The following is a 24,609-nucleotide window of genomic DNA, read 5'->3' as shown; positions in this document are numbered from 1 at the left end:
AAGCTACCTATAGAAGGTTGGTGGTGCTTTCCTGATCCTATCACTACCGCAGGCAGCTACATTATTTTAACATTAGTGTAGTGCGTCCTCTTCACAATGTTCAGCTAAAGCTATCTGTAGAAGGTTTGTGGTGTTTTCCTGATCCTATCACTACCGCAGGCAGTTCCATTATTTACACATTAGTGTAGTGCGACCTCTGCACAGTGTTCAGCTAAAGCTACCTGTAGAAGGTTGGTCGTGTTTTCCTAATCCTATCACTACCGCAGGCAGCTACATTATTTTAATGTTAGTATAGTGCGTCCTCTTCACAGTGTTCAGCTAAAGCTATCTGTAGAAAGTTGGTGGTGTTTTGCTGATCCTATCACTACTGCAGGCAGCTACATTATTTATACGTTAGTGTAGTGCGACCTCTGCACAGTGTTCAGCTAAAGCTACCTGTAGAAGGTTAGTGGTGTTTTCATGATCCTATCACTACCACAGGCAGCTACATTATTTACACGTTAGTGTAGTGCGACCTCTGCACAGTGTTCAGCTAAAGCTACCTGTAGAAGGTTGGTGGTGTTTTCCTGATCCTATCTTTCCCGCACACAGCTACATTAATTACACATTAGTGTAGTGCGACCTCTGCACAGTGTTCAGCTAAAGATACCTGTAGAAGATTGGTGGTGTTTTCCTGATCCTATCACTACCACAGGCAGCTACATTATTTACACGTTACTGTAGTGCGACCTCTGCACAGTGTTCAGCTAAAGCTACTTGTAGAAGGTTGGTGGTGTTTTCCTGATCCTATCACTACCGCAGGCAGCTACATTATTTTAACAATAGTGTAGTGAGTCCCCTGCACAGTGTTCAGCTAAAGCTATCTGTAGAAGGTTGGTGGTGTTTTCCTGATCCTATCACTACCACTATCACTACCACAGGCAGCTACATTATTTACACGTCAGTGTAGTGCGACCTCTGCACAGTGTTCAGCTAAAGCTACCTGTAGAAGGTTGGTGGTGTTTTCCTGAACCTATCACTACTGCAGGCAGCTACATTATATACACGTTAGTGTAGTGCGACCTCTGCACAGTGTTCAGCTAAAGCTACCTGTAGAAGGTTGGTGGTGTTTTCCTGATCCTATCACTACCACAGGCAGCTACATTATTTACACGTTACTGTAGTGCGACCTCTGCACAGTGTTCAGCTAAAGCTACTTGTAGAAGGTTGGTGGTGTTTTCCTAATCCTATCACTACCGCAGGCAGCTACATTATTTTAACGTTAGTGTAGTGAGTCCCCTGCACAGTGTTCAGCTAAAGCTATCTGTAGAAGGTTGGTGGTGTTTTCCTGATCCTATCACTACCACTATCACTACCACAGGCAGCTACATTATTTACACGTCAGTGTAGTGCGACCTCTGCACAGTGTTCAGCTAAAGCTACCTGTAGAAGGTTGGTGGTGTTTTCCTGATCCTATCACTACTGCAGGCAGCTACATTATATACACGTTAGTGTAGTGCGACCTCTGCACAGTGTTCAGCTAAAGCTACCTGTAGAAGGTTGATGGTGATTTTGCTAGCTGCAGTATCAGTATATATATATATATATATATATATATATATATATATATATATCCCAGCTTAGTGCAGCTACATCTCACCGCATGCCATTAGTATGTCTGGAAGGCCAACAAGGAAAGGCAGACAGTCACAAGCCAATAAAAGAGGGCAAGCAGGCTCTGTGTCTAGAGGCAACAGTGCTGGTCGTGGAGATGGTGCATCCTCATCAGCACTTGGCCGTGGGACACGCTTGGCCTTTTTTTCGGCAGCTGGCCGTGTTGAGCCTCAACATGCGGAATACTTGGTCGAGTGGATGACCAAGCCGTCCTCATCCTCCTCATCCTCTCTCACCCATGCTCAGGGTACTTTGTCTGGCAAAGCAGCTGCCAACGCGGCCTCTTCCCTTGGCTCAATGGCATCAGTGACTCCTTCCCTAGCCCCACCATGTCCTCCTGAGGAGTCCCTCAAACTGTTTGACCACAGTGTTGGGTACATGCTCCAGGAGGATGCCAAGCGTTTAGAAGGCTCTGATGATGATACTGAGCTAGATGAAGATAGTAACGTGAGCACGGACAGAGGAGGTGCCAAAGAAGGACAGCAATCTTACAGTCATGCTCCCCCTGCTGCAGCATACTGCCAGGTTTGCTCCAGTGATGAGGAGGGAGGGAATGATGAGGTCACTGACTCAACGCGTGGGTGCCTGATAGGAGTGAGGAGGAGGAGGCACATCACCAACGAGGCAGGATGCCCTCCAGGTGCTAGCCTAAGGGCAGCACACTGACCGCATCGCACCGCAAAGCTCCGCATGTGCAGGGCGCTGCTGTCTCTGCGCATTATTCCAAAAGTTCTTTGGTGTGGGCCTTTTTTGAGATGAGTGCATCAGAATGCACCGCTGCTATTTGCAACATATGTCTCAAGCATATCTCGCGTGGCCAAAACATCTCCCGCTTGGGCACTACATGCTTGACCAGACATATGTTGACATGCCATGCAGTTCATTGGCAAACTTATCTAAAAGACCCACACCAAAGAACAAAGAGGACCTCTCCTTGCTCCTCATCAGCTGAGATCTCCAACCCCACTATACCTTCAGTCCTTTCTGAGACCTGCACTGAGAGGAATGAAGGTGTAGAATTAGGTGTGTCACAGCCAAGTACTTGTGGGCAATCTGCTTTCGGTACACCAACGTTAGATTGTACCAGGCAAATTTCCCTGCCCCAGCTGCTTCACCGCCGAAAGAAGTTCACTCCCAGCCATCCACATGCCCAGCGGTTGAATGCTAGCTTGGCAAAATTGCTAGCACTACAACTGCTACCTTTTCAGTTAGTAGACTCTGCCCCCTTTCGTGAGTTTGTGGAATGTGTCCATGCCTAGCTGGACAGGGCGGTTAGTGGTAAGGTGCATATTACCGCTGACTCATGGTCCAGCAGGCATGGACAGGGACGTTACCTAAGTTTCACGGCGCATTGGGTGACTCTGCTGGAAGCTGGGAAGGATGCAGGACAAGGTGCAGTAGTGTTGGAGGTTGTTTCGCCACCACGCCTCCAAAATGCCACTACTAATGATTCTGACACACCTCTCTCCTCCACCCCCTCCTCTTCTTCTTCCTCCATGGCCTCTTCATGTGCTTTGTCCTCTGAACCAGCAGTGCTCCGTAGGCCTTCAAGGGGCTACTCAAGTATGCAGGACAAAAGATGCCATGCGGTGCTTGAGCTGGTGTGCTTGGGGGACAGTAGCCACAGTGGGGCAGAGGTTCTGTCAGCTCTGCAGGGGCAGGTTCAGAGGTGGTTGACGCCACGTCAACTTAAGGCAGGAATGGTGGTTTGCAACAATGGCAATGACCCATGTGCCCTGTTTGGCTCATGTCCTTAACTTGGTGGTGCAGCGGTTCTTGGGCAGGTACCCGGGCTTACAGGATGTCCTGAGGCAGGCCAGGAAAGTCTGTGTGCATTTCCGCTGGTCACATAATGCCAGTGCTCAGCTGGCAGACCTCCAAAAGGAATTTAACCTGCCCAAGAACCGCCTTATCTGTGACATTCCCAACAGGTGGAACTCAACACTGGCCATGCTGTAGTGGCTGCACATGCAGCAGAGGGCCATCAATGAGTACCTGTGCGACTATGGCACCAGGACAGGGTCAGGGGAGCTTGTTTTTTTTCCCCATGCCAATGGGCCATGATCAGAGATGCATGCACTGTCCTGTCACCATTTGAGGAGGCCACGAGGATGGTGAGCAGTGACAGTGCATGCATCAGTGCATCCCCCTTGTCCACCTGTTGGAGCACATGCTGCGTGGAATAACGGACACTTGAGGCATAACAGAGGCAGGAAGGGGCAGACTTCCTTAGCTCTCAAGGCCCCCTTTATCCAGACAGTGTTCCTGCGTGCCCGCCGATCACACAGGAAGAGGAGGAGGAGGAGGAGGATTGTGTCAGTATGGAGGTGGAGCCTGGCACTCAGCATCAGCAGCAGTCTTTAAGGGATCATTTACAGTCCCAAGAAACACATGGACTTGTACGTGGCTGGGAGAAGGTGGCTGCGGATCATGTCGTCCTTAGTGACCCAGAGGACTCTGGACCGAATGCCTCAGCAAACCTATGCTGCATGGCCTCCCTGATCCTGCAAAGCCTGTGGAAGGATCCTCGTATTCGTGGTATCAAGGAGGGGGACCGTTACTGGCTGGCAACCCTCCTTGATCCACGTTACAAGGGTAAGGTTCTGGACCTTATCTTGCCATCGCAGAGGGAGCAGAGGATGAAACATCTTCGAGAGGCCTTGCAGAAAGGTCTGTGCAACGTGTTCCCAGAGACTGGGAGGTTACAAACTCCTGTTTCTGGACAACATGTTGCTGAGGCTTCGGTCAGTCAAAGAAGGAGCGGTGGAGAAGGTGGCCATCTGACCGATGTGTTCAGACAATTTTTTAGTCCGCAGTCCCAAGGTATGATCGGTTCCAGCAACCATCACCAGCGTCTGTATTACATGGTGCAGGAATACCTAGGGGCAAGATCTGACTTGGACACCTTTCCCACTGAAAATCCTCTGGGTTACTGGGTCTTGAGGATGGATCACTGCCCAGAGCTTGCACAGTATGCAATTGAACTACTGGCCTGTCCTGCATCCAGTGTTCTTTCAGAACGCACATTCAGTGCTGCTGGAGACTTTGTAACCGATTACAGGGTGCGTCTGTCCACTGACTCGGTCGATCGACTGACCTTCATAAAAATTAATCAGTCTTGGATCACCACCAGCTACCAAGCACCTGATGCTGATGTAACCGAATACATTTTTTTAAAATGTCAGATCCCTTTAAAGACTGCCTATGCTGATGCTGAGTGACTATCCTGTTATACTGAGTAATTATCCTCTTCCTCCCCAATGATCATGATGATAGCTTTTAAGAAAATTTTGGTTCTGGGCACCGCCAGTCCCGCCACCAGTGCAGAAGGCCCAATTTTTCAGCCCCTGTTTAACAGGGGCATGTAATTACAATTTGTTCTGCAATTCTTTGCAGCAGGGCTAATTCCTGCACTCCAACTAGAGTATCTGTGAGGGGTTGCAGTGTTGTGGCACCAGCACCAGTGCCTAAGGCCCAATTTTTCAGCCCCTGTTTAACAGGGGCGTGTAATTACAATTTTTGATGCAATACTTTGCAGCAGGGCTCATTTCTGCGTTCCAACTAGAGTATCTGTGAGAGGTTGCAGTGTTGTGGCACCAGCACCAGTGCCTAAGGCCCAATTTTTCAGCCCCTGTTTAACAGGGGCTTGTAATTACAATTTTTGATGCAATACTTTGCAGCAGGGCTCATTTCTGCGTTCCAACTAGAGTATCTGTGAGGGGTTGCAGTGTTGTGGCACCAGCACCAGTGCCTAAGGCCCAATTTTTCAGCCCCTGTTTAACAGGGACGTGTTATTACAATTTTTGATGCAATACTTTGCAGCAGGGCTCATTTCTGCGTTCCAACTAGAGTATCTGTGAGGGGTTGCAGTGTTGTGGCACCAGCACCACCACCAAAGGCCCAAGTTTTCTGCCCTTGTTCAACAGGGGCATGTAATTACAATTCTTGATCTAATATTTCACAGCAGGGCCCATTTCTGCACCCACCAAGAGCGAGTGAGGACTTACAGTGTTGTGGCACCAGCACCACCACCACCACCAAAGGCCCAATTTTTCTGCCCCTGTTCAACAGGGGCATGTAATTACAATTCTTGATCTAATATTTCACAGCAGGGCCCTGTGAGGGCTTACAGTGTTGTGGCCACAACAACACCTAAGGCCCAAATTTCTGTTGAGTATATAGGGCAGGCCCCTACTTTCAAACATCTAACTTACAAACGACTCCTACTTGCAAACGGAAGGAGACAACAGGAAGTGAGATGAAATCTACCCCTAGGAAGGGAAATTCTCTCCTGTAAGAGTTAATACGGGAAAAACATTTCTCCTTTCCACTGATGCTTTCCAATCCTTGTTCCACAAAAAACCCCAAATTTTCAAAAAACATTTGTCATTGGGACAAAAAGTGGGGTGAAATCTTCTGAAGAGGAGGAAAGACAGCAAAACAAATGTCACAGGGGTGATAACCCTTCCCTATGTTTTCCAAAAAGCTTAAAATAGATTTTTTTGCTGGAGCTAAACATGTTAAAAATGTACCAATTCAAAATTACAAACAGATTCTACTTAACAACAAACCTACAGTCCCTGTCTTGTTTGCACCGCCTGTATACTGCTGTTCAGAGTATATAGGGCCTGGGGGCCCCAGACCTTTCCTTTTTTAATTTGGGTGCGGGGTTCCCCTTAATATCCATTCAAGACCCAAAAGGCCTGGTAATGGACTTGGGGGTACCCATGCCGTTTGTCTCACTGATTTTCATTCATATTGCCAGGACCCGGCATTACATTAAAGCCGCAAGCAGTTTTAAAAGACTTTTTTTCCTTTTAAAATGATATTTTGTGCAGGGGCTGTTCTAAGCACGGGAAACATGTGCCACTTTACAGGCATACTATAGACACCACCCAGGTATGATATTTAAAGGAATATTTCACTTTTTTTTTACTTTAAGCATCATTAAAATCACTGCTCCCGAAAAAACGTCCGTTTTTAAAAGTTTTTTTTGCATTGATACATGTTCCCTGGGGCAGGACCCGGGTCCCCAAACCCATTTTAGGACAATACCATGCAAATTAGCCTTTAAAATGAGCACTTTTGATTTCGAACATTCGAGTCCCATAGACTTCAATGGGGTTTTAATGTTCGTGCAAATTTTCAGTCTGTTCGCAGGCTCTGGTGCGAACTGAACCGGGGGGTGTTCGGCTCATCCCTAACTGGGAGCATGCAGGGCACATGTTATCAGCAGAGTTTTGTGTTTACATAAGGCCGCAAATTTGCGGCCTATTAGCGTTAAATTACACCTGCCGAGAGTTTGTATATATGCGTGCCGCTGGGGAGAAGAGGTTATGTACTCTTCATTCTTATTCCCATTTATTTTACTTTGTAAATTGTCATTTTTTGTCATTTCTTTCCCTGTAAATATTTAGTTCTATCAAACAATATCTGATGATAAGTAGTTTTTTTTCTAATGCTCTAAACCAGAGCTTAAAGTATCCCTCTCCTTGATGAGCACTTCTATATTTTAGTAAATTCATATTTTTGTCTGGAATGACAGTGCGTATTACAGACATTTCCTAAAAGTCTGAATTGTTTCTGTTAACACACATGATAGCAGCTATGTGTGTGTAAGGTGTAACTGCAGAGTGTGTTCCACAAACTGGAACATGTCTGTCCAGGGTGAGGCTCAAAGTGCCATTGTCCTACCCACAACCTCATCTTTTTGTTTATATTCTGGTGATGATCCTTAAGCATCTCCTGCTGAGAGATGGTCCCACAGAAAAAATGTTAATCTACTACCCAGGTGCAGCTAACACACTGAAGATCATCAACTAAATGTAAACAAAGAGTGGACTTGTACTAGACTAGTAAATGAAGGGGTGGAGTGCACTTTGAAAGTTCACTTAGCCTTTAAAAGTAGGTCAAACATGTTTGATTTCAGGTACATTACTCTTCAGTTTAGCTTCATCTTTTTTTTCTTTTTGACATACACAAGTTTATAATGACAGCATGTATTAAATGGTGTTAAAGCAAAAAGGCCATGCTTAATGACAAACATTATGTGAGAGTAATTTAAATATTATAGAACAGCTGCATAACTTACTGAAAACAAAACACCTGTATAACACGCTTATATGTAATATATTTCATGCAACTACCAGATGTTCAGGGAGCTAGCTACATGTTAATAAAGTCAGCATGATGCATTGATATTTGATGCATATGCTAAGGGACCTACCTTTATAACATTAGAGTCAACTTGATACATATGTCTCATAATACAAAGCTGAATTGATGCTCTAGAAAAATGATTGGTGTATCCGATTTAAGCCTGCATATATTATGGGGTATTAAGAAGCAGCTCCTGATAAAGTTTATAAAGTGTTTCTCATCTTAGCATTTTAAAATATCCCATAAAATATTCCTACACGTACATTTTGTTTCTTTTGAATTATTCATCTGTTCTCTATTTTTTAAAGATTAATGTTTAATTGCATTTAACACAAAGATAATAAAGCTGGGGATGGATAAAGAATACTAACAATATCAACCAGAAGACACCAATCTTAATACATCTGTTAGTCCTGGAAAATTTGCTATCATCTAATTCTGAATAAAACATTGGCAAAAATTTGTATAGCAAGTAATTCCTCCTTTTACTTTAGGTGTAGATTAATTTCCATATGCAACATTTTTTTAAATACATTTCTTCTTCACATTCAGCCTTTTCTGTTCTCCTATTTTAAATTGGACCTGAACTGTGGGAATTGTGAAAAAAGGGGAGGCGGAAGACAATAATCTAGTCACAAGTAAAGCCTGGAGCTGGTAATTTCCTATTATTGACTTACTGTGACTTGTTTCACACTGTGTCTATTCTAGCAGAGGCTTTGCTTTCCTATATTAAAGCTCTCTGATGCTTGGTGATCTGATAACTATATGGAAATAATCAACAATTAGCAGAAGAGGTAGTGAATAGTGATTTATAGAATTAATTAATCAGAAGCAGAGGGATCTGTGGATTGTAGGTCCTCAGGTAAAGTTTCCTCTTCACCAAGAACAGTGGACAAAAAAGTAGTGACGTCCTTACCAAATGTCACTCAAAATCACATGAGACTACAAATCAAAGGTACCATGCCTCTTACCTGCAGCTATACCGCTTTGGGGCTAAAGGCAAAAGAGGGCCCAATTCAAGTGGAACTGAAAACAAAAGAGATTTTCTAGAATACTGCTTCAGTCCAATAAATATTTCTGGATGTCCCCTGTTAGGGATGATCTCAGTATTCGTATTAAGTCCAAACTTTTGGGATATTCAGGGGGAATTGTCCAGCTGAATGTCCCCCAATGCACTGCAAAAAAAGCATCAATGGCAAAAGTCTTGTACCTGACCTTTGGATTTTGGCCAGTGTTTCAGCCCACAAACTATTAAAAGTTGTTCTCCCAGCAGTCCTTTGTCAGTGTGTTGGAGTTTAGTAATAGTAAGGGACATCTGACAATGCTTTTAGGGAGAGTTTGCTAGTTAGTGTAGTGTGCTAATATAGTGCTGTACAGTGCTGTTATATACGGTATAATTTTTAAAGTTGTATATTGCCATTGACATATTGCTTTAAGTTGCACTCTGAGGTCTAGGGAGAGTAAAGTGTAAGCCCATCTGCATTCAGTGTCTGTGATTTGAATAGACCCAACAGTCCTTATTAAGACTACTTTTTTTTTCCACAAAAGATTTTTATTGAAGTAAAAGAAAATTGCATGTACAATACATTTAACATATCATCCAAACAAGCATCCATGACCAGTTTTCATATAGGCGAAACAAATAATGTTATTATAGCATGAGTCATGGAGAAAAGACCTGTAGGATTCTTTTGAAACAGAATAAGTCATATAAGAGTATAAACACTGTATGAATAACCAATATTTGTACATCTTAAGTTGAGAAACCAAAATGGAAACAAGTGGTGTTGTAACTGGCTGTAATCCATGGGGACCAGTATCAATAGGAAAAAAAAGAAAGAAACTGCGCATCGGTAAAGTGAACAAAACAATATCAATTAGAGCTGCGTTTCCTCTATGTAACACAAACACAGTAAACATCAAATGGGAAAAAAAGGGGGTTGAATCACGCTAAAAGGATTAGCGATCATATATATCGTCGCCAAACCAAATATTGAAAAGTGGGTGAAAAATCTCTATGCGTGCATTGAACATGAAATTCAAAACATATTAACACATTGATATTCAATCAAAATAAAATATAATATATATACAAAAGTCCATGTACAAAAAAAAAGTGAATCACCCAAGTGATATAAAAAATGAAAACTCAAAAAAGTTCCAAAAGATCAGATGAACATAAAATCTTGCTGTGAGAAGAAAAAAGTGCTTGTTCCACCACCATGAATGAGACTGGCCGCTTACCAGAATCTCATGATCCCCCGTTACAGAGGATCAGAGAGAGCTGTTTGTCAATATTGATTCAGAACACGACCAATGGACCAGAAGCCAGATCAGAGACCTTGGTATCGTACTAGGGATGTTCACACTGACAGGTACTCAGACATCAGCCCACAGCAATACGGATATGGCATGAAAAACAGAAAGGCTCCATATAGTGTAAAATCATTGGCTTTATTAAAATAAATAAAAGAATTAATCTCACATGCTAGTAGACAATAGTAGGTGCCCCAGGACGACGTGATTCTATCACGAAACGCCGCATAGGGCAGAACGACGTGTTTTGTCACCTCCCATTGCCGCTGTTGATTCCAGTAGGACGGGCTGTCTGTGAGCTCTCGGCCGGCGCTCCAGACTATACTAAGCGCCTACTATTGTCTACTAGCATGTGAGTTTAATTCTTTTATTTAATTTAATAAAGCCAACGATTTTACACTATATGGAGCCTTTTCTATTTTTCATGCCATATCCGTATTGCTGTGGGCTGATGTCTGAGTACCTGTCAGTGTGAACATCCCTAGTACGGTACCAAGGTCTCTGATGTTTCATCCCAGTTAGGGATGAGCCGAACACCCCCCTGTTCGGTTCGCACCAGAACATGCGAACAGGAAAAAAGTTCGCTCGAACACGCGAACACCGTTAAAGTCTATGGGAAACGAACATGAATAATCAAAAGTGCTAATTTTAAAGGCTTATATGCAAGTTATTGTCATAAAAAGTGTTTGGGGACCCAGGTCCTGCCCCAGGGGACATGGATCAATGCAAAAAAAAGTTTTAAAAACGTCCGTTTTTCAGGAGCAGTGATTTTAATAATGCTTAAAGTCAAACAATAAAAGTATCCCTTTAAATTTCGTACCTGGGGGGTGTCTATAGTATGCCTGTAAAGGGGAGCATGTTTCCTGTGTTTAAAACAGTCTGACAGCAAAATGACATTTGGAAGGAAAAAACCCATTTAAAACTACCCGCGGCTATTGCATTGCCGACAATACACATAACCAACCAAAATTTAAAAAAAAAATGACGTGGGAGTCCCCCTAAATTCCATACCAGACCCTTCAGGTATAACAAGGGGACCCCCAGATCCCGGCCCCCCCCCGTGTGAAATGGTAAAGGGGTACTTACCCCTACCATTTCACTAAAAAACTGTCAAAAATGTTAAAAATGACAAGAGACAGTTTTTGACAATTCCTTTATTAATGCTTCTTCTTTCTTCTATCTTCCTTCATCTTCTTCTTCTTCTGGTTCTTCTGGCTCTTCTGGTTCTTCCTCCGGCGTTCTCTTCCAGCATCTCCTCCGCGGCGTCTTCTATCTTCTTCTCCTCGGGCCGCTCCACACCCATGGCATGGGGGGAGGCTCCCGCTCTTCTCTTCAGGTCTGGTATGGAATTTAGGGGGAACCCCACGTCATTTTTTTTTTTTTTAATTTTGGTCGGGGTTCCCCTTAATATCCATACCAGACCTGAAGGGCCTGGTATGGAATTTAGGGGGACTCCCACGTCATTTTTTTTTTTTTTATTTTGGTTCGGGGTTTCCCTGTGGGGAATTCCCATGCTGTTTTTATCAATGAACTTCTACGTGTATTGTCGGCAATGCAATAGCCGCGGGTAGTTTTAAATGGGTTTTTTCCTTCCAAATGTCATTTTGCTGTCAGACTGTTCTAAACACGGGAAACATGCGCCCCTTTACAGACATACTATAGACACCCCCCAGGTACGAAATTTAAAGGGATATTACACTTTTATTGTTTGACTTTAAGCATTATTAAAATCACTGCTCCTGAAAAAATGGCCATTTTTAAAAGGTTTTTTTGCATTGATCCATGTCCCCTGGGGCAGGACCCGGGTCCCCAAACACTTTTTATGACAATAACTTGCATATAAGCCTTTAAAATTAGCACTTTTGATTTCTCCCATAGACTTTTAAAGGGTGTTCTGCGGCATTCGAATTTGCTGCGAACACCCCAAATTGTTCGCTGTTCGGCGAACTTGCACTGGCATGAGAAGAACATTGAACTTGTTTTTTATGTGGTGAGGCAAGGTTCATGTGTCTCTGGTGGGGTAACTAATCACATTTGGTCGGTTATTTCATTATGGTGGCATAGAGATGGTGTAGGGAGATACGAATAAGTGGAAAGAAGACCTGGTAGAAGGGGGAAAGGTGGGAAACAGAGAGGGGGAAAGGGAACAGATGGGGGTGAGAGAGGAAGGAAGGGGGAGAGTAGTGGGGGCTGCTTATCATCCCAACCCCCCGGCCCCGATCTGGGTGCAGGGGAATCGCTTCTAGGTAAGTTGGGTGGTAAAGTATTACAAAGGGAAGTAGGACTTATAGCACTCTGTAGTTTTGAATTGCGTCCAACAAGCCCAAATATTAGTGAATTTCTGTATGCGGTCTTGGGAGGTGTAGATCAGTTCCTCCATCTTCTCTAACTTAGCAACCCTGGTCAGCCATTCCCTGATGGTTGGGGTGTCGGTTGAGCCCCAATGAGCAGGAATGCAGAGTCTGGCCGCATTGACCATGTGCATGGCTAGCGATTTATGGTAGCTTCATTTAAGAAGGGTTGTATGATGAAGGAGATATTGAGCGGGGTTGTAGTCCAGGATGTAGGTGGTAATGCGTGTTATTATGGAATGCACCTCCCTCCAGAATGGTTGGAGTGCAACGCACTCCCACCAAATATGGATCATAGAGTTTTCTTCTCTTTTGCATCTCCAACAAATGTTTGGGTTTAAAGGTGAAAATTTGTGTAAACAGGCTGGGGTTCTATACCATTTTGTCATGATTTTGTATCAATTTTCCTGGATCGCTATGTTCATTGATCCCTTGTGGGCAAGTGTATATATGGCTTCCCATTCATCATCAGTGAAAGTCAATTGTAGATCTTTTCCCCCAGATATACGTGAGGTTTCTGTCTTTGAGGGGTGGCGGTCATCTTGGAGTAGGGCATAAATGAGAGATATGAGGTGTATTTGTGGTGTATTGCAAGAGCAAAGTAGTTCAGATGGTGTAAATTGTCTTGTCCATGTGCCAGTTGAGTCTTTAGAGGTGAGAAAATGCCTCAGCTGTCTGTAAGACCAGAAGGGAAATTCTTTTGTGCGTGATTCAGACACCAAATTTTCATATACTCACAAGTGACCCCTATGAAAGAAGTGGTGTGCTTGAATCTCCTCGTGTGGCCATTCTTGTAGTAGGAATGCAGTCGACTCTCCCAGGGGGAAATCCAGATTTCCCCTTAGAGAGGTCAATGGACCTGGTTGTGAGGATATGTGAAAGATAGATACCGCTTTACTAAAGGCCATTAGCAAGGGATGGATGAGTGGATGTATCTTAATAGACTGGGGCCAAAGTCGAGATGACAGCCAGGGAAGAATATGTGTTGAATTACGCATGAGAGAGTTTTCCAGTGTAACCCAGGCTTTCCCCAGTTTGTGGACTTTCCAATCCACAACTCTAGTCAGGTGGCATGCTAAGTAATATTTGTGGAGGTCTAGCAGGCCAATTCCACCTTTATTTTTGGCACAGGTCAGGTGTGTGTATTTAATGCGTGGGGTGTTGTTCTTCCAAATGAAGGTTGTACAGGCTTTTTTGTATGTCGAGAAAAAGGAGGGGGTAGGTGAATTGGGATCGTCTGCATAAGATTCATATGGTGTGGAAAAATTATCATTTTTATTAGGGCCGAACGTCTGAACCATGATATGTTGAGATTGGCCCACTCCCTCAGGTCTGTCTGAATTATTGACAGGGTACGTAGGAAGGTATGATTGTAAAGGTCTATTATCCGTCTGGTAATTTGGATGCAGAGATAGGTAATGGCTTCCTTTTTCCATTGGAAGGGGAAGGAATCCTGACAATAGAGTACTTCCTGTGGGGGTAGGGAAACATTTAGGGTGTGGGATTTGGAGTAGTTGATTTTAAGGTTCGATAGAACATCAAAGTGTTTTATATCTTTCAGGAGGTTGGGTAAAGATAACCAGGGCATTTGTAATGAGAGTAAAATATCGTCGGCAAAAGCGGCTACTTTAAATTCCCTATGATCAGTGAAAATTCCCTTAATATCCATATTGTCATGCAGTCTATTTAAGAAGCGTTCCAACATCAGGACAAAGATCAAGGGGGATAGGTGGCATCCCTGACAGGTACCATTGCTTATAGAGAAGGCGTTCGACAGGAGGAGGATTTGCTTTCACCCTTGCTGAGGGGTTAGTTTATAGGGCGTTGATCTGTGAAAACATGCAGGGTAAGAGGCCTATTCCTTTTAGCACCTCCTGCTTGTAATCCCAGGCCACTCTGTCGAACACCTCCTCGGCATCAAGAGATAGGAGGAATCCTTTGGTGTCCGACGAGGTAAGCTAGTGGTGAATGTTTAGGGTGTGTATGGTGTTGTCCCTGGCTTCTCTGCCCGGGAAAAAGCCCACTTGATCAGATGAGATAAGCCCAGGGATAAGGGGCAGCAACCTATTTGATAGCATCTTTGCATAGAGTTTGATATCCACATTAAGCAATAGGTCTGTAATTGGATACCTGTAGAGGGTACTTGCCTTCCTTTAGGATCACTGCTACATGGGCTTCTAACATGTTACCTAAAGAGGTAAGTGGACTCGACAGGGCGTTAAATGTCTCTAACATCTTGGGTGATAGTGTATCAGTAAAGCTTTTATAGTATATTAGTGGAGGACCATCAGGACCTGGGCTTTTACCCACTTTCATTTGCTTTATGGCTAGGTGTAGTTCCTCCGTGGAGAGTGGGCTTTCCAAGGCTTCAGCTTGCTGTGAGGTGATCGGTTTGGGGCAGTATTGACTAGGAAGTCTTTTATTTGGGAAGGTTGGTTAGTTGCGTCAGTTGTCTCTGTGTTGTCTCGTGATAGGTTGTAGAGTTTAGAGTAAAAGTTTTCAAAGTGCGTAGCAATATCATCATTTTTATAGAGAAGTGTACCTTGGCTTGAATATGGTGGATTATAGATGAGGTCTTAGCTGCTTGTATCGTGCGAGCTAGCAGTCTCCTACTTTTGTTGCCGTGTTCGTAGAACACTTTCTGTTTAAGAATGTATCGCCTTCTAGTGCATTTCCCTAGTACATCAACCAAAGAGGAGTGGGCGTGTAAAAGGTCCTGCTGTGTGGCTTGCGAGGTTGATTGTTTATGGGCTGCTTCAAGTTGGTTGATTGTTTGATAAGAGATTTGATCTGTTCCTCATGTCTCTTTTTAGCGATCGTTGCTAAGGATATAAGTTTCCCCCTTTTAACACACTTTTGTGCCTCCCAAAGTGTGATAGGTGTGATGTCTGGGGTGGAGTTTTCTTGGAAGTATAATTGTATTTGGGAACCTATGTGTTGTAGTGTTTCTGGGTCTTTTAGTAGGGATGGATTAAGCCTCCAGGTTTTTGTTATTTTTTTTGAAGTCCGGGAACATAAGAGTTATCGTGATGGGATGGTGATCAGACAGAAACATTGGTTCTATCGTGGCCTGCGAGAGAAGTGATAGGTCTGTCTGAGAAAGACAGTGCTTGGTACGGGAGTGTGGCTGTGCCTGTAGAGGAGTCTACAGGGTTTAATGGGACATTGAAGTCTCCTCACAATATTACCATACCCTCTAGAAAAGTAGATAGGAGGTCACAAACTTTTCTGAAAAATTATATTTGGTGTTCATTCGGGCAGTATATATTTGCCAATGTGATTGGTTTGGATGCAAATGTACCCTTGATGAAGATATATCTGCCATCAGGGTTGATTATTGAGTCTGATAGTTGAAAATCCACATGTTTAGAGATGAGTATAGAGATCCCTTGTTTTTGGAGGCTGGGTTTGTGGAGTGTAGTACATGCTTATATTCGCTAGTTTGGGAACAGTATCCGATTGGAAGTATGTTTCCTGTAACAGTAGAAAGTGGGCTTTGTGTTTGGTTAATGCTGAAAGTACTTGAGCTCTTTTTTCTGGAAGGTTTATGTCTTTCACATTGAGAAAAAGACATTTTAGTGAAATTTGTTGTTTGGTGGTTGGTTCTTTCTGCATTTTATGTGTTGTTAGGATAGTTGCTAATACTATGTGGGTTCAGTGGGTTCAGCCCAGGTGTCCCTGTAGTATTCAAGGATTGGTCTTATGTCTCAAACAAGAAGGGGGAGGGAGGAGCGGTCCCCACCTGAGGGAGGAAATAGAAGATAGAAAAGGATTAAGGAGAGGAGAGAAGGAAGTAGTTGGTATTAAGTGTAGGGAGGTAAAAGGCTCGGGGGGGGGTGGGCAGTGGTAGTTTGTGGAATGTGGGAAGTGCACCACAGTGGTAAATCTGGGCCACTTATGTAAGTGATTACTCGAGTTGGTTGTAGGCGTGCCTATCCACCTAGTGGAGGGGATCCAGAGTGTCAGCTATGGTCCGTTAGGACAGCTGAGGGGGGTCAGTGAACTGGGAAAGGATCAAGTGGTGTAGCACTGAAGAGGACGAAAAGGGTATACAGGTAAATCAAAGGATGTTGAGTGGTATGTATAGGTGTAGGGTTTAGGGTTTTTAGTGCAAGGTTTGAATTTTAAGGTTTAGGGGGCACCAGCAGTGAATGGTAGTGCTTTAGATGTACAGAACAAAATTCAGGAAAATGTATATTGAACATAATCAAATTAAAAATTAAAATAAGGTAATGAGATAAATATCATAATAAGTAAAACTGTTTGAAAGCCTAAGTAGTTCCCATTTCAGCTAAGCGTTATTGGAGAGCATAGGACTCTCATATCATTCCCACCTCCCAGCCTCCCCCTTCCTTGGGATTCTCTCAGGTAACGGATGTATCTGGGAGCTATGCTATGGTTTGAAATATATGTTCCATCTTTAGGCCCCCACAGTGGGTGGTGTATCATGTGTTCCCACTCAGTGTCAACAGGACACTGCAATAGGAGATGTACAATACTCAACGGGCTTCCAACAACACTGATGAGTGCTAGAGCGATAGTATGGGGTGCTCATGTCTAGACCAGACAGTTAGGAGAGAGGTGTGCATTGTCTTCTTAAACTAATGGGTACATAAAAGGCTCGTTAAGTTACAAGATAGAAATGTAAAGATTAGAAAGAAATAATAATCAAGATCCAAAAATTTAAAGTTAAAGGCTAAAGGCTAGAAGGAACCTATGCATGTGTAGAGGGTCAACCCTCCTAGTATAAAAGAGGGTTGTCTGAAGGCTTCCCTAACAGGTAGGTACTCCGAGGGCCTCATAGACTTACTCCCCCTTCCCCTCCGGTGGATTTCCATGTTCTCCCTGTGTGTCATGTCTAAATTCAGCTACATTCCCCTCGTATGAGGGCAGAATTCAGTGTGGGGAGTTAGTTGCGCTGGACCCAAAGCATATGTAGATTATGTGGGAACAGCCTAAGCTTACACCATAGAGATTGCCATTCCTAACATATGACACCTACATTGATGGTCCAATAAAAGGGTTCATATTAAAAGTAAAATTTTTAGTATCAGAAAGGCATCTTCAGGTTGGCTAATGCCATGTCTCTCCCCAGTTGCCATTGACGGAGCCTATAGATAATGTGTTGTATGCGAGCATAATACACACACTTTAAAAGTACTAGATTCATATATGTTACTTTCCCTTTAAATTTCCATTTACAGTCTCTAGAAGGAGTAAAAGATAAGTAAGTTCACTGAAGGGTTTCTGGGAGGACATGAGGGGAAATGGCAGGGTACTGCCACCAGAGAGTCTCCCATCTAGGTAACGTTTCTCTGCTGATTTACATTTGTGTGGGTGACAACAGTACCTGAGTAGGAGATGATTAAGAGTCAAGACCTCAGATCCAAGTAGAGTTCTCTGTGGTCAGGATCTCTGTTGGGTGCCGAGAGTCCTGTGAGTTCTAATGCTTGAGCAGTAATAGGGAGACAAGCAAGCAAACAGTTCAAACGTGCCTCACGGTGTCCCTGACATGGGCTGGCAGCAAGCCCCAGGTTGTGCACGGGAAGATATCGTTTTGATGGATGGTCTCCAGGTGATGTGGGGTCCAATCTGCGGTGTCTGGATCATTGATGCTGGGCCTTGGGTGATGAGTTGTGTGGGACCAGCTTCCATGGCTCAGTGGGAAAGTAAAAGGAGTGCCACTCTGGTAAATCAACTGGTGGTATGTCGAGTTGCTGAAAAAATGCAGGCAAATCTTATGGGGTCTGGAGGAGTGCCGTGTGGCCTCTGGAGGATGCAGAAAGACAAAATGGAAACTTCCATCTGTACTGGATATTACGGACACGTTATTCTTCCAGTATGGGGTGCAAGGTGCGCCTATTTTGTAAAGTTATTTGCGAGAGGTCTTGGAAAAGTTTAATGTCTGCACCATTGAATAAAATGCGGCCACGTTCTCTCCCTTTCCTGAGTATTTCCTCCTTGAGAGGGAAGTTGATGATACAACATACAATGTCCCTGGGGGGTTCGGAATCACGGGGAGGGAGTCTTAGAGCGCAGTGTAGTCACTTCATCTCAATAGGGGAGCCTGCGGGATGATCAAGCAGGTTGTTAAATATGGAGCAGATAGTCTGTGACAGTGCAGCCGGTTCCACTCCGTCAGGGACCCCCCTCACCCTAATATTATGGCTGCGGCCTCTGTTGTCTAAGTCTTCCACCTGTCTGTGAAGCTCAAATATAAGTGGTAGTTGGAGATCATAGGTTTTTTTGTACTTACCCGGTGGCTGCTGCCTGTAATTGGGAAGTTTCTTCCACTTCTGTAAGGCGGTGATTCAATTTTTGGATATCCGTCTTTAGATCTGATATAGCCACTGTTAGGGTATGTTTAATGTCCAGGGCAACTTTTTGTAGATCCCTTTGTAGGTCTAGGAGACTCGGGTTGAGAGCCGTGGAGCCGTCGCCGTCTATCAGCGATTCTGTGGCGCTTCTAGGCGAGTCCGGGGATGAGGCCTGCGAGGCCTGCGTCTCCACGTGCTGGCCAGCCGGCCGGGTACAGAACATCTCCGGGATGCTGTTACTGAGCTGTGTCCCAGTTTCTTTCATGGTGCGAGGGTGTCAAGGTGCTCCTGTTAGATCTGCCCATGGCTAGAATTGCCTATGGGTCCTTAGAATAAGCTTTGTTCGTCCTCGTTGTGCAGGTGTTCTTGCCTCAGGCAGCCATCTCGGGTCCCGTCCAAACCACGCCCCCATTAAGACTACTTTTTTTTGTCAGCAACATGTTTTGCTGCTGTGTTGCTGCTAATTCCCCCTCCACCCTCTTTTAAGGGGTGCATTTTGTTTCTTTTTTATTTTAGTTTTTTATTTGTTGGGTTTATTAAAAAAAAATATATATATATTATTGTTTTAGGGTTGCTGTTTGTTTTTTTAGTAGTTTTAATCTGTTTTATCTGTTTTTTTTGTTAGAGTCCTTTTATTTTTTTTACAGGATCATCAGCAGTGTGAAGATGACTTCACAAAATCTGTCCTTTGTTTGTTGCACAGCACTACATTCTATTGTGGTGCAGCTTAGTCCTCTAAAGGACCACAGTGTCAATTGCAGCAAATCACCACATCCCCCGTGCAGTTCTTGTTGTAGCTGCTAATAAAAATAGCAAATAGTCACCACAGTAACATCTTCCCCAGGAGGCCCAATGGGAGAAACAGAAGTTCCCATGCTGCTTTGTAGGCAAGCAGTTTCTGTAACCAAAGTGGTGGTCAGGGCACAACACCAACAAAGAGGGCATATTTGCCTTTCCTTTTGTCCAATATGTATACTATACAGCCAGAATATACAGAGGAGATGGTGGAGTGGCTAAACAAGCCTTCTTTAGCTTGCTCCTCCTTTGTTTTCTAGGTGCAGATTAGCATGAAGGCATCGTCCACTGCAAAAGCGCCCTGTTCTTCTTCCTCCTGTCCTTTTCTACAAACTAGCATGAAGAAGTCAGATGAATTATTTGAGCACAGCATCAGTCACTTTCACAGAAATTAATTGGATCTGAAGTTGATGGGGTGTGCAATAAGAGCCTAGAGTGAGGGGACAACAGGCAGAGAGAATCCATTTGCACTGATATTCCTGCAGTTGCAACTTATTACCAAGTTTACTCCAGCGATGTAAGGGATGGTGATGAGGTCTCTTACCATATCTGAGTTCCAGATATAGTGGAGGAGAAAAATTAGGATGAGGCATGGTATCAGCAAGGCAGGATGCTATCCAAGTGCAGCTTGCAGAGGAATGGAAGGAGCAGCAGTCCTATTACACCAGAAGGCAGAACTTCAACGGTGCAGGAAACTGGTATCTCATGTTAAATTCCCCAGTCATGTAGGCCTTTTTCAACACATATGCTGAAGACAGGACCATATTAATTTGCAGTTTCTATCATCAAGGCAGCAGCACTTCGTATTCTCCTTTCAGCTCCTCCCATTCCATATCCCCCCATTCAACATTTCCTATCAGAAGCTTCAAGTGATAGGCATGAAAGTATTTCAAGAGTTATTGGAGGTTTACCGTATGGAACTTCCAACAGGGAAGAGTGGGGGCCAAGTAAGGCTAGCTTAGGCTGCAACCATGCTCTAATTCTGCTGACCCCACCCTACCATTCCCAGTTTTAGCACTGAGCAGGGAGGTTTCTTTGCCCAAACTTCTGGAATGAAATAAAAAAAAATTCCTCCAGCCTTTTCTATGCCCAGAGTTTCAATGTCAGAAAAATTGATGGCTTTACAGCTGCTACTGTTCCAGCTGGTGGAGTCTGCCCCCTTCTGTGAATTTGTGAACTTGTGTACTGTGCTGTAACACTGCCGCAGGTTTCCAAACACCATTGTTTTCACCTGTAACTTCATCTCTGCCATCCATCAAATTACTATGTACCACTTTCTCATTCATATAGGAAGGTAGGTATCTGGATGCCTCTTTATTTTAAAAGGGGAATTTCCTTTCCAATGAATCCTCCACCTGAAGATCCCCAAAAACCACCAGGCCAGGGTTGTAGAGAAGAGGCCCTTAAAGGTCTGCTATGTATTTAAGGAAACCATTGGATGAGTCTGTTTTCCTCAAATAATTAAGAAAGCAGGGATATCTAGTTTGACAGTAATTGAGAAAACTTTTTCCTTTGTAAAATGCTTTAAAAAAAATCATTATTTCGCTAAACTTTTTTTTTAACAACCATTTACCTGCTAGCCCAGAAATGGGCATTTTTACTTATATTTGGCTCCTATTGATTTCAATGGCATTTATGTTCAGCATCCAAACGTCTTTGAAGTTCCCTAGTTTCTGCTGGAAACCCAGGGCATTTTGGCTCATACCTACAAGACAAGTGGTCCAGTAAAAATTGGCAGGGATGTCATATCTCATTCATGATACACTGGGCCACAATGTTAGTGGCCAGGAGAGAAGCAGGACAGGGCACATCAATGAAGTTGGTTGTGTCACCACATGTTCTGAAACCTGGTGATGGTTACAGATCAGTCACCGCCACCTCCTCAATTCCCTTTACTGAGAAATTTACCTCTGAATCACCAGTCCCCCTTTCAAGCATTAATAAAGGCAAAGCAATGGCTCATGCAGAATGCTGCCATGCAGTATGCCTAAGGGACAGGCGCCACACTGGGACAGAAATTCTTTCAGCTCTGCAGGGTCATATTCAGAGGTGGTTAACCTCATTCCATCTTGTGACAAGGAAAAGCCATGTGTGGCACCAACCTGCTGTTTTTGGCAGGGAAATGTAATACATATACTTGAACCTGGTGATTCACTAGTTCATAATTAATTTACAGGAACTTCTGAGGCAGGCCAAAAGAGTTTGTAACCACATCAGGTAGTAACACACAGCCAGTTTTAGATGAGTGAAATTCAGTGTTTAATTCAAGCAACCAGCAAACAGCTAAATATATGGTATGTAAATAAAAACTGTCAGCGACCATATGATTAATTACATGAAAAAAGTGCAAATATATATGTTGAACTAGATGAATCTTTCATTCAAATAAAACGTGCTCTTTGTGGAAGTGTTAGATAATAGTGAACCAATGTTGATAGTGCTCCCAAACGATGCATGTAAAAAGTGAAGGTCCCTACTCACCGAATGGAGTTGACCCTCATTACCTTATGATAAGAAAGGTAAAATGTGCTGTACGGTCTCATTGACCAGAAGTTTGCAGGAACCAGCTCCCGTCACTGCCCGATGATCTGTGATCTCGGTGAACAACCCAGAGGATTCAGCCCTTGCTCTCCCACACAAGTGTGAGATCCAGAACGCGATGCAGTCTCAACGATCAACGGCTCCACTTACGAGTTCTGACCAACAGATCCCTGCTGCTATCCTTACTCCAGAAGGACAATCACATAGTATTTCAAAAAGAAATGAAAAACGGGCTCCTCATAGCATGAACCAGTTTGACTCTTTAATAAAAATTGATTAAAATTGCAGATACAGTTCTCAAGCAAGCAGGTAATGAAAACAGCTTGCTGTAAACACTTGGTACATCACATAAAAGTCCAAGAAAACAGCTGTGCATGTTGCATACCATCTATATCTTTATCCAACACACCATGCGTCCTAGCTTAGCTCGTGAGTGGAGCCTATCTTTTGGGTCCATGGGGCGCCATGATTAAAGATGGATGGACATCACGGGACACTTTTTTTTTTTTTCTCTTTTAATAAAGGAATTGTCAAAAACTGTCTCTTGGTTTGTACTTTTTTTTGGTCAATGGGTAGGGGTGCAATGTACTCGCTACCAATTCACATAGGGGGGCCAGGATCTGGGGCCCCCTTTTTAAAAGGGGCTTTCAGATTCCGATAAGCCCCCAGCTCGCAGACCCCAACAACCAATGGCCAGGGTTGTTGGGAAGAGGCTCTTGTCCCATCAACATGGGGACAAGGTGCTTTGGGGGACCCCAAAGAACCCTCCCCATGTTGTGGGCAAGCGGCCTGGTATGGTTCAAGAGGGGGCGCTAGCTCATTCCTCCCTTTCTTTTCCTGCCAGGTTGCTTGCTCAGATAAGGATATGGTATTTTGTTTTTAATTTTGGCGTGAAGTTCCCCTTAAAATCTATGCCAGACCCAAAGGGCCTGGTATGGATTTTAGGGGGACCCACACTGTTTTTTTTTTATTTTGGTGTGGATTTTGAGGGGACCCCATGCCATTTTTTTATTCTGTCATAGGGTCCTCCTTAACCACTTCAATGCACTGTATTATATACTGTACACTGAGTGCACTATATATATATATATATATATATATATATATATATACTAGACTGCCTGCACTGTATATATATAGTCAACACTATATATATATATATATATATATATATATATATATGTACAGTTGTGCTCAAAAGTTTGCATACCCTGGCAGAAATTGTGACATTTTGGCAATAATATTAAAAATATGACCGATCATGCAAAAAAATTGTCTTTTAGTTAAGGATAGCAATCACATTAAGCCATTTATTATCACATAGTTTTTTGGATCCTTTTAAATCATAATGATAACAGAAATCACCCATATGGCCCTGATAAAAAGTTTACATACCCTGGAATGTTTGGTTTTGGTACAGACACAGAAGGTGGCATACACAGGTTAAAATGGCAATTAAAGGTTAATTGTCCACATTTGTGGTTTTTTAACCACTTGATTACTGGGCACTTAAAACCTCCTCCCGCCGCTTTCTTTTGGTGGTATTTAATCACAGTTGGGTTTTTATTTTTTGCTAAACAAACAAAACAAATTGAAAATTTTGAAAAAAAAAATCATGTTTCATAGTTTGTTATAAAATTTTGCAAACAGGTAATTTTTCTCCTTCATTGATATGCACTGATGAGGCGGCACTGGTGGGCAATGATAGGCTGCACTGGTTGGCACTTATAGGCACAGATAAGACGGCACTGATAGGCACAGATAAGGCGACACTGATGGCGACAGATAAGGCAGTACTGATGAGCACAGATACGGTGGCACTATTGGCCACTGATAAGATGGCACTGATGGCCCATGATGGGTGGCACTGATGGGTGGCACTGATAGGTGTTACTGATATGTACCACTGATAGATGGCATTGATGGGCACTGATAGGTGGCACTGATGGGCACTGGTAGGTGACACTGATGAGCAGCACTGTTGATGAGGCACTTATTGGTGACACTGATAGGTGGCACTGTGGGCACTGATGGGTGGCACTGTGGCACTGGTAGGCGGCACTGTTGTGCACTGGTAGGTGGCATTGGCAGGTGGCACAGGTGGGCAGAGATGAGCTGGTGGCAGCTCTCCTTGATCGGGACCTCTGACAGCCGCCAGTGAACGGCTTTTTTCTTTCTCCTCACTCTATCAGCGCGAGGGGAAAAAATAGCCGATTACCGACTCTGTTTACGTCACATGATCAGCTGTCATTGGCTGACAGCTGATTACATGGTAAGGGGCCAGGATCGACCCCTTACTCCAATCTGTGATCAGCCGAGTCTCATAGACTCGCTGATCATAGAGCGCACAGCGTGTGCCCTGCAGGGGAAGTGCAGGCCGCTCGAGCACAGGAGGACGTCTATTGATGCCCTCCCAGCAAAGTAGGTCCACGCTGTAGTCATCATTCGGCTTTAGCGCGGATCTGAAGAAGTTAAAT

Source organism: Aquarana catesbeiana, linkage group LG02 (assembly GCF_042186555.1).
Source record: "Aquarana catesbeiana isolate 2022-GZ linkage group LG02, ASM4218655v1, whole genome shotgun sequence".
Lineage (NCBI taxonomy): Eukaryota > Metazoa > Chordata > Amphibia > Anura > Ranidae > Aquarana > Aquarana catesbeiana.
The sequence above is the reverse complement of the archived record's forward strand: the minus strand, read 5'-3'. Positions refer to the sequence as shown.